Below are 12,445 nucleotides of genomic sequence, written 5' to 3'. Positions count from 1 at the left end.
TGATGGAAAAGGCTTGCTATTGCTAAACCTATTTTCTTCCACCATTAATAAAGCCTTGTTGTGGCTTTTGTTGATCCTTCCATGAGAAATTTGGATGATTTCTCCATGAGGGATTATAGGTGTTTCCATAGGCTTCACCCATGTAATTCACCTCTGCCGTTGCAGGGTTCTCAGGATCATAGGCTTCTTCTTCAGAAGAGGCTTCTTTAGTACTGTTGGATGCATTTTGCAATCCATTCAGACTCTGAGATATCATATTAACTTGTTGGGTCAATATTTTGTTCTGGGCTAGTATGGCATTCAGAGCATCAATTTCAAGAACTCCCTTCTTTTGAGGCATCCCATTACTCACAGGATTCCTCTCAGAAGTGTACATGAATTGGTTATTTGCAACCATGTCAACGAGTTCTTGAGCTTCTGCAGGCGTTTTCTTTAGGTGAATGGATCCACCTGCAGAATGGTCCAGTGACATCTTAGAGAACTCAGATAGACCATCATAGAATATATCCAAAATAGTCCACTCTGAAAACATGTCAGAAGGACACTTTTTGGTTAATTGCTTGTATCTTTTCCAAGCTTCATAGAGGGATTCACCATCTTTTTGCCTAAAGGTCTGAACATCCACTCTAAGCTTGTTCAGCTTTTGAGGAGGAAAGAACTTGGCCAAGAAGGCTGTGACCAGGTTATCCCAAGAGTCCAGGATATCTTTAGGTTGTGAGTCCAACCATGTTCAAGCTCTGTCTCTTACAGCAAAAGGGAAAAGCATGAGCCTGTAGACTTCAGGATCTACTCCATTAGTCTTAACAGTATCACAGATCTGCAAAAACTCAGTTAAAAACTGATAGGGATCTTCTGATGGAAGTCCATGAAACTTGCAGTTCTGTTGCATTAGAGCAACTAGTTGAGGCTTCATCTCAAAATTGTTTGCTCCAATGGCAGGGACTGAGATGCTTCTTCCATAAAAATTGGAAGTAGGTGTAGTATAATCACCAAGCATCCTCCTTGCATTATTGTTGTTGTCATTATTTTCGGCTGCCATCTCCTCTTCTTTTTCAAAAATTTCTGTAAGGTTTTCTCTGGATTATTGTATTTTAGCTTCTCTTAGTTTCTTCTTCAGAGTCCTTTCAGGTTCAGGATCTGCTTCAACAAGAATGTTCTTGTCCTAGCTCCTGCTCATATGAAAAAGAAGGGAACAGAAAATAATAATAGGGATCCTCTTTACCACAGTAGAGAGATTCCTTTGTGTGAGTAGAAGAAAATAAGAAGGAAATCCGAACACAGGTAGAGGGGAGAAGAGGGTTCGAATTTTGAGTAGAAGAGAAGTGTTAGTAGATAAATAACTAAATAGAAGAAGATGAGAAAGATGAGTTTTCAAAAATTAACTAAAATAAAAGAAAAATATTTTTGTTTTTATTTTAAATTGAAGTTAAAATTCGAATTTATAAAAAGGAATAAAATTAAAATTTAAAACAATTAGTTAAATAAAAAGATTTTTGGAAAAGAGGGAGGTGATTTTCGAAAATTAGAGAGAGGAAAGTAGTTAGGTGATTTTGAAAAAGATAAGAAATAGTAAAACAAACAAAAAGTCAATTAGTTAGTTGAAAAAGATTTGAAAATCAATTTTGAAAAGATAAGAAGTTAGAAAAGATTTTGAAATTGATTTTGAAAAAATATGATTTGAAATGATATGGTTGAAAAAAGATTTGATTTTTAAAATTAAAATTGATTACTTGACTAACAAGAAACTAAAAGATATGATTCTAGGATTTAAAGATTGAACCTTTCTTAACAAGAAAGTAACAAACTTCAAATTTTTGAATCAATCACATTAATTGTTAGTAAAGTTTTCGAAAATTATGAAATAAAATTAAGAAAAAGATTTTGAAAATTAATTTTAAAATTTTTGAAAAATAAGAAGAAAAATGAAAAAGATTTGATTTTTGAAAAAAAGATTTTGAAAAATAAGATTTTTAAAATTGAAATCTTGACTTGACTAACAAGAAACAACTTACTTTAAAATTTTTTGACTAAGTCAACCCAAAGATTTCGAAATTTATGAGTAAAATAAGGGAAAGATATTTTTTTGATTTTTGAATTTTTAATGAGGAGAGGGAGAAACACAAATATGACCCAAAACATGAAAATTTTGGATCAAAACCAATGATGAATGCAAGAACACTATGAATGTCAAGATGAACACCAAGAACATTATGAAGATCATAATGAACATCAAGAACTTATTTTGGAAAAATTTTCAAGAAAAGAAAAACATGCAAGACACCAAACTTAGAAATTTTTTATTTTTAGACACTATGAATTCAAAAATTCATATGAAAAATAATAAAAGACACAAGACAAGAGAATATGAAGATCAAACAAGAAGACTTACCAAGAACAACTTGAAGATAATGAAGAATGCAATGCATGAATTTTTCGAAAAGATGCATAAATTTTAAAAACATGCAATTGACACCAAACTTAAAAATTGACTCAAGACTCAAACAAGAAACACAAAAAATTTTTGGTTTTTATGATTTTAAATTTTTTTTGGATTTTTCGAAAATTATATTATTTTGGAATAATGAAAAAGTGGAAAAATTTTGAAAGATTTTTGAAGACTTTTTTGAAAATAAAATAAAGGTTAAAACAAAAATAAAATTACCTAATCTGAGCAACAAGATGAACCGTCAGTTATCCAAACTCAAACAATCCCCGACAACGGCGCCAAAAACTTGATAGGCAAAATTGTGACTCATACTTTTCACAACTCGAACAATTCCTAGCAATGGCTCCAAAAACTTGGTGCACAATACTATGGTTCACACACATTCTTCACAACATCGCACAACTAACCAGCAAGTGCACTGGGTCGTCCAAGTAATAAACTTTACGTGGGTAAGGGTCGATCCCACGGAGATTGTTGGTATGAAGCAAGCTATGGTCATCTTGTAAATCTCAGTCAGGTGGATTCTAATGGTTATAATGGTTCTTGAATATAAAGATAAATAAAGCATAAAATAAAGATAGAGATACTTATGTAATTCATTAGTGTGAATTTCAGATAAGCGCATGAAGATACTATGTTCCTTCTGAGTCCCTGCTTTCCTACTGCTTTCATCCAATCATTCTTACTCCTTTCCATGGCAAGCTGTATGTTGGGGGATCACCGTTGTCAATGGCTACCATCCGTTCTCTCAGTGAAAATGGTCCAGGTGCGCTGTGACCGCACGGCTAATCATCTGTCGGTTCTCGATCATGTAAGAATAGGATTTACTATCCTTTTGCGTTGTCACCACGCCTTACAGTCACGAGTTTGAAGCTCATCACAGTCATTCAATCCCTGAATCCTACTCGGAATACCACAAACAAGGTTTAGACTTTTCGGATTCTCAAGAATGCTGCCAATGGATTCTAGCTTATACCACGAAGGTTCTGATTAAGGAATCCAAGAGATATTCATTCGAGCTTATTTGCTTGTAGAACGAAAGTGGTTGTCAGGCACACATTCATAAGTGAGAATGGTGATGAGCGTCACATAATCATCACATTCATCAGGTTCTTGGGTGCGAATGAATATCTTAGAATAAGAATAAGCGTGAATTGAATAGAAGAACAATAGTACTTTGCATTAATATTCGAGGAACAGCAGACCTCCACACCTTAATCTATGGTGTGTAGAAACTCCACCGTTGAAAATACATAAATGATAATGGTTCAGGCATGGCCGAATGGCCAGCCTCCACAAAAGTCTAAGATAGCATAAAACTAATCAAAGATCCCTATCACAATAGTAAAAAGTTTTATTTATACTAAACTAGCTACTAGGGTTACAGAGATAATTTATTGATGTAGAAATCCACTTCCGGGGCCCACTTGGTGTGTGCTTGGGCTGAGCTTGAGCTTTACACGTGCAGAGGCTTCTCTTGGAATCAAACGCCAAGTTGTAACGTGTTTTTGGTGTTTAACTCTGGTTTTTGATGTGTTTTTGGTGTTTAACTCCAGAATGCAGCATGGAACTGGCATTGAACACCAGTTTGCGTCATCTAAACTCGAATAAAGTATGGACTATTATATATTGATGGAAAGCCTTGGATGTCTACTTTCCAACGCAATTGAGAGCATGCTATTTGGAGTGTTTTAGCTGCAGAAAATTAAATTCGAGTGCAGGGAGGTCAGAATCCAATAGCATCTGTCGTCCTTTTTCAGCCTCCTATCAGATTTTTACTCAGGTTCCTCAATTTCAGTCAGAAAATACCTGAAATCACAGAAAAACACACAAACTCATAGTAAAGTCCAGAAACGTGAATTTTGCATAAAAAATAATAAAAACATCCCGAAAAGTAGCTAGATCTTACTAAAAACTACGTAAAAATAATGCCAAAAAGCGTATAAATTATCCGCTCATCAGGCCTTACCAAACTTAGCTTTTTAGCTAGTTCTTAGCCCAATCACTCATCATCATTAGTAAATGCTTTCATCCAGCTGCACTTCCAAAAATAGGAGACAATTTAACTCACAAAGCTATCTTAACTATCAAAACTGAAATTAACTTCCTAAGCTAATATTCACAATCTACTTCTACTAAAGCAATAAATCAAAAGGATATAGAGTGTTGGGTTGCCTCCCAACCAGCGCTTCTTTATCGTCACTAGCTTGACGTTCTTCCTTTTTCAGTTGAGGTGGTAGCTCACTCTCCTTTCATCCAGTGAGTCCCCCAGGTAATGCTTGAGTCTATGGCCATTTATAGTGAAGGTTCTCTGTGTTTTGTCCTCCATGAGCTCCACTTGACCATAGGCGTACACTTTGATGATGGTGAAGGGTCCATACCATCTAGAATTAAGCTTCCAAGGGAAGAACCTAAGTCTAGAATTGTACAATAATACCCTTTGTCCTTCAGTGAACTCCCTCCTTGCTATCTTTTGATCATGCCATCTTTTTGTGTTCTTTTTGTAGATCTTTGCAATTTCATATGCTTGGTTCCTAAATTCTTCCAGCTCGCTGAGTTGCCTCAGCCTCTTTTCTCCAGCAGCTAACTCATCAAAGTTCAGTAGTTTTATAGCCCAGAAGGCTCACGCTCCAGTTCAACTGGCAAGTGGCAAGCCTTGCCAAATACTAGTTGGTATGGTGACATCCCAATGGGGGTCTTGAAGGCTATCCTGTAGGCCTATAAAGCATCGTCTAGCTTCTTAGACCAATCCTTCCTTGAGCTTCCAACAGTTTTTTCGAGAATCCTTTTTAGCTCCCTATTGGAAATCTCTGCTTGTCCGTTGGTCTGCGGATGATAAGGGGTTGCCACCTTGTGTTTGACTCCAAACCTGAGAAGGAGTGCTTCCAGTTGTTTATTGCAGAAATGTGTCCCTCCATTACTAATGATTGCTCTGGGAACTCCAAACCTACAGAAAATGTTCTTTCTTAAGAAGCTCATTACAACCTTGTTGTCATTTGTGGTGGTGGCAATAGCCTCTACCCATTTTGACACATAATCTACAGCCACAAGTATATAACTATTTGAGTAAGAGGAAGGGAAAGGCCCCATAAAGTCAATCCCCCATACATCAAATAGTTCTAGCTCCATTATAAATCTCTGTGGCATCTCATTATTCCTGGGTAGATTGCCAGCCCTTTGGCATTCATCACACATTGACACCAAGTCCTTTGCATCCTTGAAAATGCTTGGCCAGTAGAATCCACATTGGAGCACCTTGGTTGTTGTTTTTTCTCCACTAAAGCGGCCACCATATGCAGATCCATGACAATGCCAAAGCACCTCTTGTCCTTCTCCATGGGATATACACCTCCTTAAGATCCAATCAGCACACTTTTTGAACAAATAGGGCTCATCCCAGATATAGTATTTGGCATCTGGTGGACGAAATTGTGATCATCACTAATGGTTCTTTGGTATGTGCATCTATTAACTCAACACTTCCTTTCCACAACTCCGTTCAACTAACCAGCAAGTGTACTGGGTCGTCCAAGTAATAAACCTTACGTGAGTAAGGGTCGATCCCACAGAGATTGTTGGTATGAAGCAAGCTATGGTCATCTTGTAGATCTCAGTCAGGCTGATTCAAATGTGATTGGATTAGATAATTAAAAGATAAATAAAATAGGATAGAAATACTTATGTAAATTAATGGTGGGAATTTCAGATAGGCGTTTGGAGATGCTTGTCCCTGTTGAATCTCTGCTTTCCTACTGCTTTCGTCCAATCCTTCTTACTCCTTTCCATGGCAAGCTGTATGTAGGGCATCACCGTTGTCAATGGCTACATCCCATCCTCTCAGTGAAAATGGTTCAAATGCTCTGTCACAGCACGACTAATCATCTGTCGGTTCTCAATCGGGTTGGAATAGAATCCCGTGATTCTTTTGCGTCTGTCACTAACGCCCAGCCTTCAGGAGTTTGAAGCTCGTCGCAGTCATTCAATCCCGGAATCTTACTCGGAATACCACAAACAAGGTTAGACTTTCCGGATTCCCATGAATGCCGCCATCAATTCTAGCTTATACCACGAAGATTCTGATTAAGGAATCCAAGAGATATGCGCCCGGTCTAAGGTAGAACGGAAGTGGTTGTCAATCACGTGCGTTCATAGGTGAGAATGATGATGAGTGTCACGGATCATCACATTCATCAAGTTGAAGTGCAACGAATATCTTAGAATAGGAATAAATTGAATTGGATGGAAAATAGTAGTAATTGCATTAAAACTTGAGGTACAGCAGAGCTCCACAGCCTTAATCTATGGTGTGTAAAAACTCTACCGTTGAAAATACATAAGTGAAAGGTCCAGGCATGGCCGAATGGCCAGCCCCCATGATCTGAGAACTAAACGTCCCAAGATGTCTAATACAATAGTAAACTATCCTATTTATACTAGACTAGCTACTAGGGTTTACAAGAGTAAGTAATTGATGCATAAATCCACTTCCAGGGCCCACTTGGTGTATGTTTGGGCTGAGTTTGATCTATCCATGAGCTGAGGCTTCTTTTGGAGTTGAACGCCAAGTTGTAACGTGTTTTGGGTGTTCAACTCCGGTTCGTGACGTGTTTCTGGCGTTTGACTCCAGACAGCAACATGGAACTGGAGTTGAGCGCCAGTTCACGTCGTCAATTATCGAACAAGGTATGGACTATTATATATTGCTGGAAAGCTCTAGATGTATACTTTCCAACGCCATTAAGAGCGCGCCATTTGGAGTGCTGTAGCTCCAAAAAATCCATTTCGAGTGCAGGGAGGTCAGATTCCAACAGCATCAGCAGTCCTTTGTCAGCCTCTTTATCAAAGTTTTGCTCAGGTCCCTCAATTTCAGCCAGAAAATACCTGAAATCACAGAAAAATACACAAACTCATAGTCAAGTCCAGAAATGTGAATTTAGCATAAAAACTAATGAAAACATCCCTAAAAGTAACTAGATCATACTAAAAACTACCTAAAAATAATGCCAAAAAGCGTATAAATTATCCGCTAATCACAACACCAAACTTAAATTGTTGCTTGTCCCCAAGCAACTGAAAATCAATTAGGATAAAAAGAAGAGAATATACTATAAATCTCAAAATATCATTGAATATTAATTCTAATTAGATGAGCGGGATTTGTAGCTTTTTGCTTATGAACAGTTTTGGCATCTCACTTTCTCCTTTGAAGTTTAGAATGATTGGCTTCTCTACGAACTTAGAATTTCGGATAGTGTTATTGATTCTCCTAGTTAAGTATGTTGATTCTTGAACACAGCACTTTGTTTTCCAGTACTACCACCGGATACATAAATGCCACAGACACATGACTAGGTGAACCTTTTTAGATTGTGACTCAACTTTGCTAGAGTTCCCAGTTAGAGGTGTCCAGAGCTCTTAAGCACACTCTTTTTGCTTTGGATCATGACTTTAACTACTCGGTCTCAAGCTTTTCACTTGGACCTGCATGCCACAAGCACATGGTTAGGGACAGCTTTGATTTAGCCGCTTAGGCCTGGATTTTATTTCCTAGGGCCCTCCTATCCATTGATGCTCAAAGCCTTGGATCCTTTTTACCCTTGTCTTTTGGTTTTAAGGGCTATTGGCTTTTTCTGCTTGCTTTTTCTTTTTCTTTCTATTTTGTTTGCCAAATTTTTTTTTTCGCAAACTTTTGCTTTTTTTTTCTGCTTTTTCTTGCTTCAAGAATCAATTTCATGATTTTTCAGATTGTCAATAACATTTTTCTTTGTTTATCATTCTTTCAAGAGCCAACAATTTTAACATCCATAAACAACAAGATCAAAAATATCCACTGTTCAAGCATTCATTCAGAAAATAAAAAGTATTGTCACCACATCAATATAATTAAACTAAATTCAATGATAATTTTGAAATTCATGTACTTCTTATTCTTTTGAATTAGAAACATTTTTCATTTAAAAGAGGTGAAGGAGTTATGGAATTATTTATAGCCTTAAGACGTAGTTACTCAACACTAATGATCATGAAGTAGAGACATAAATATAGATGACATAATAAGCATAAAAACCGAAAAACAGAAAAGAAAATAAGAACAAGGAATGAGTCCACCTTAGTGGCGTCTTCTTCTTGAAGGACCAATGATGTCCTTAAGCTCTTCTATGTCCCTTCCTTGCCTTTGTTGCTCCTCCCTCATTGCTCTTTGATCTTCGCTTATTTCATGGAGAATGATGGAGTGCTCTTGATGTTCCACCCTTAATTGTTCCACATTGTAACTCAAATCTTCTAAGGAAGTATTGAGTTGTTCCCAATAGTTGTTGGGAGGAAAGTGCATCCCTTGAGGCATCTCCGGGATTTTTTGGTGATGAGCTTCCTCATGCGTCTCTTGGGTTCCATGAGTGGGCTCTCTTGTTTGCTCCATCCTTTTCTTAGTGATGGGCTTGTCCTCCTCAATGAGGATGTCTCCTTCTATGGTAACTCCAGCTGAGTAACATAGATGGCAAATAAGATGAGGAAAAGCTAGCCTTGCCAAAGTAAAGGACTTATCAGCTATTTTGTAGAATTCATGGGAGATGGCTTCATGAACTTCTACTTCCTCTCCAATCATGAAGCTATGAATCATGATGGCCCGATCCACAGTAACTTCAGATCGGTTGCTAGTGGGGATGATGGAGCGTTGAATGAACTCCAACCATCCTCTAGCCACAGGCTTGAGGTCCAGTCTTCTTAGTTGAACCGGCTTGCCTTTGGAGTCTATTTTCCATTGAGCTCCTTCCACACATATGTCCATAAGGACTTGGTCCAACCTTTGATTAAAGTTGACCCTTCTAGTGTAGGAGCGTGCATCTCCTTGCATCATGGGTAAGTTGAACGCCAACCTTACATTTTCCGGACTAAAATCTAAGTTTTTCCCATGAACCATTGTAAGATAATTCTTTGGATTTGGGTTCACACTTTGATCATGGTTCCTAGTGATCCATGCATTGGCATAGAACTCTTGAACCATTAAGATTCTGACTTGTTGAATGGGGTTGGTTAGAACTTCCCAACCTCTTCTTTGGATCTCATGTCGGATCTCTGGATACTTATTTTTCTTGAGCTTGAAAGGGACCTCAGGGATCACCTTCTTCTTGGCTACAACATCATAGAAGTGGTCTTGATGGGCTTTGGAGATGAATCTTTCCATCTCCCATGACTCGGAGGTGGAAGCTTTTGTCTTTCCTTTCCCTTTTCTAGAGGATTCTCCGGCCTTGGGTGCCATCCATGGTTATGAAAAAACAAAAAGCTTATGCTTTTACCACACCAAACTTAAAATATTGCTCGCCCTCGAGCAAGAGAAGAAAGAAAAGAAGAAGAGGAAGAGAAAATATAGAGGAGAGTGAGGGGGAGGTGTATTCGGCCAAGGTATAGAAGAGGGGATTGTATTGTGTGAAAATGAAGTAGAATGGAAGGGTTTATATAGGGAAGGGAGAGAGGGTAAGTTCGGCCATTTAGGGTGGGTTTGGGTGGGAAAGATTTTTGAATTTTGAAGGTAGGTGGGGTTTATGGGGGAAGAGTGGATGGATGTGAGTGGTGAAGGGGGTAATTGGAAAGAGAGATTGAGGTGATTGGTGAAGGGTTTTTGGGAAAGTGTGTTATAGGATTAATTAGGAGGTAAGGTGGGAATATGTTAGGTAGGGATCCTGTGGGGTCCACAGATCCTGAGATGATCCTGTGGGGTCCACAGATCCTGAGGTGTCAAGAATTTACATCCCTACACCAATTAGGCATGTAAAATGGCTTTGCATGCAATTCTGGCGATTAAACGCCGAAGTGATGCACGTTCTGGGCGTTCAACGCCCATGTGCAGCATGTTTCTGGCGTTGAACACCAGTTCCATGCTTGTTACTGGCGTTCAGCGCCAGCTTTCCTCAGGACATATTCCTGGCGTCCAAATGCCAGGATGTTGCTTGTTTCTGGCATTCAGCGCCAGATTCATGCTCTGTTCTGGCGTTGAACGCCAGCCAGATGCACCTTACTGGCGTTTAAACGCTAGTAAGTCCTTCCTCCAGGGTGTGATTTTTCTTCTGCTATTTTTGATTCTATTTTTAATTTTAATAATTTTTTTGTGACTCCACATGATCATGAACCTACTAAAACACAAAATAACAATTAAATAAAAATAAAATTAGATAAATAAAAATTGGGTTGCCTCCCAACAAGCGCTTCTTTAATGTCAATAGCTTGATAGTGGGCTCTCATGGAGCCACAAAGGTGATCAAGTCAATGTTGTGGACTCCCAACACCAAACTTAGAGTTTGGATATGGGGGTTCAACACCAAACTTAGAGTTTAGTTGTGGGGGTTCTGTTTGACTCTGTATTGAGAGAAGCTCTGCATGCTTACTCTCCCTTGTTACAGAAGGATAGCCGTGTGCCTTAAACACAAGGTAGTCCCTATTCAATTGAAGGACTAATTCTCCTCTGTTAACATCTATCACAGCTTCTGCTGTGGCTAGGAAAGGTCTCCCAAGGATGATGCATTCATCCTCCTCCTTCCTAGTGTCTAAGATTATAAAATCAGCAGGAATGTAAAGGCCTTTAACCTTTACCAACACGTCCTCTACTGATTCATAAGCTTGTCTTACTGACTTGTCTGCCAATTATAATGAGAATGAGGCAGGCTGTACCTCAATGATCCCCAGCTTCTCCATTACAAAGAGTGGCATAAGATTTATGCCTGACCCTAGGTCACACAGAGCTTTTTCAAAGGTCATGGTGCCTATGGTACATGGTATTAAGAATTTCCCAGGATCTTGTTTCTTTTGAGGTAGAGTTTGCTGAACCCATGTATCAAGTTCACTAATGAGCAAGGGAGGTTCACCTTCCCAAGTCTCATTACCAAATAACTTGGCATTCAGCTTCATGATGGCACCTAGATATTGAGCAACTTGCTCTCCAGTTACATCTTCATCCTCTTCATAGGAAGAATAATCTTCAAAGCTCATGAATGGCAGAAGAAGATTTAATAGAATCTCTATAGTCTCTATATGAGCCTCAGATTCCTTTAGAACCTCAATAGGGAACTCCTTCTTATTTGAGAGACATCCCAGGAGGTCTTCCTCACTAGGATTTTTGTCCTTCTCCTTCCTTGTGCGTTCGGCCATATTGATTACATCAATGGCCTTGCACTATCCTTTTGGATTCTCTTCTGTATTGCTTGGGAGAATACTGGGAGGAGTTTCAATGATTTTCTTACTCAGCTGGCCCACTTGTGCCTCCAAATTTCTAATGGAGGATCTTGTTTCACTCATGAAACTTAAAGTGGTCTTAGACAGATCAGAGACTATGTTTGATAAGTTAAAGGGGCTCTGTTCAGAATTCTCTATCTGTTGCTGAGAAGATAATGGAAAAGGCTTGTTATTGCTTAGCCTGTTTCTTCCACCATTATTAAAGCCTTGTTGAGGCTTTTGTTGATCCTTCCATGAGAAGTTTGGATGATTTTTCCATGATGAATTATAGGTGTTTCCATAAGGTTCACCCATGTAATTAACATCTGCCATTGCAGGGTTCTCAGGATCATAAGCTTCTTCAGAAGCTGCCTCTTTAGTACTGTTGGATGCATTTTGCCATCCATTCAGACTTTGAGAGATCATGTTGACTTGTTGAGTCAACACTTTGTTCTGAGCCAATATGGCATTCAGAGCATCAATTTCAAGAACTCCCTTCCTCTGAGGCGTCACGGAATTCCTCTCAGAAGTGTACATGAATTGGTTATTTGCAACCATGTCAATAAGTTCTTGAGCTTCTGCAGGCGTTTTCTTTAAGTGAATGGATCCACCTGCAGAATGGTCCAATGACATTTTTGAAAACTCAGATAGACCATAATAGAATATATCCAATATGGTCTATTCTGAAAACATGCCAGAAGGACACTTTTTGGTCATCTGCTTGTATCTTTCCCAAGCTTCATAGAGGGATTCACCATCTTTTTGCTTGAAGGTCTGAACATCCATTCTAAGCTT

The 12,445-nt window shown here is 38.6% G+C and overlaps 2 non-coding genes across 2 annotated transcripts; both read left to right on the top strand.

Moving 5' to 3' along the window:
• Positions 1-530: 530 nt before the first annotated feature.
• LOC130953512 (small nucleolar RNA R71) lies at positions 531-634 on the top strand. Its single transcript, XR_009075682.1, has one exon. It is a non-coding gene; the product is annotated as a small nucleolar RNA R71 (small nucleolar RNA).
• An 11,707-nt stretch (positions 635-12,341) lies between these two features.
• Positions 12,342-12,445, top strand: LOC130953256 (small nucleolar RNA R71). The gene has a single exon (XR_009075427.1). It is a non-coding gene; the product is annotated as a small nucleolar RNA R71 (small nucleolar RNA).

This window comes from Arachis stenosperma, chromosome 9 (genome assembly GCF_014773155.1).
Source record: "Arachis stenosperma cultivar V10309 chromosome 9, arast.V10309.gnm1.PFL2, whole genome shotgun sequence".
NCBI lineage: Eukaryota > Viridiplantae > Streptophyta > Magnoliopsida > Fabales > Fabaceae > Arachis > Arachis stenosperma.
This window is presented reverse-complemented; position numbering and strand designations above follow the sequence as displayed.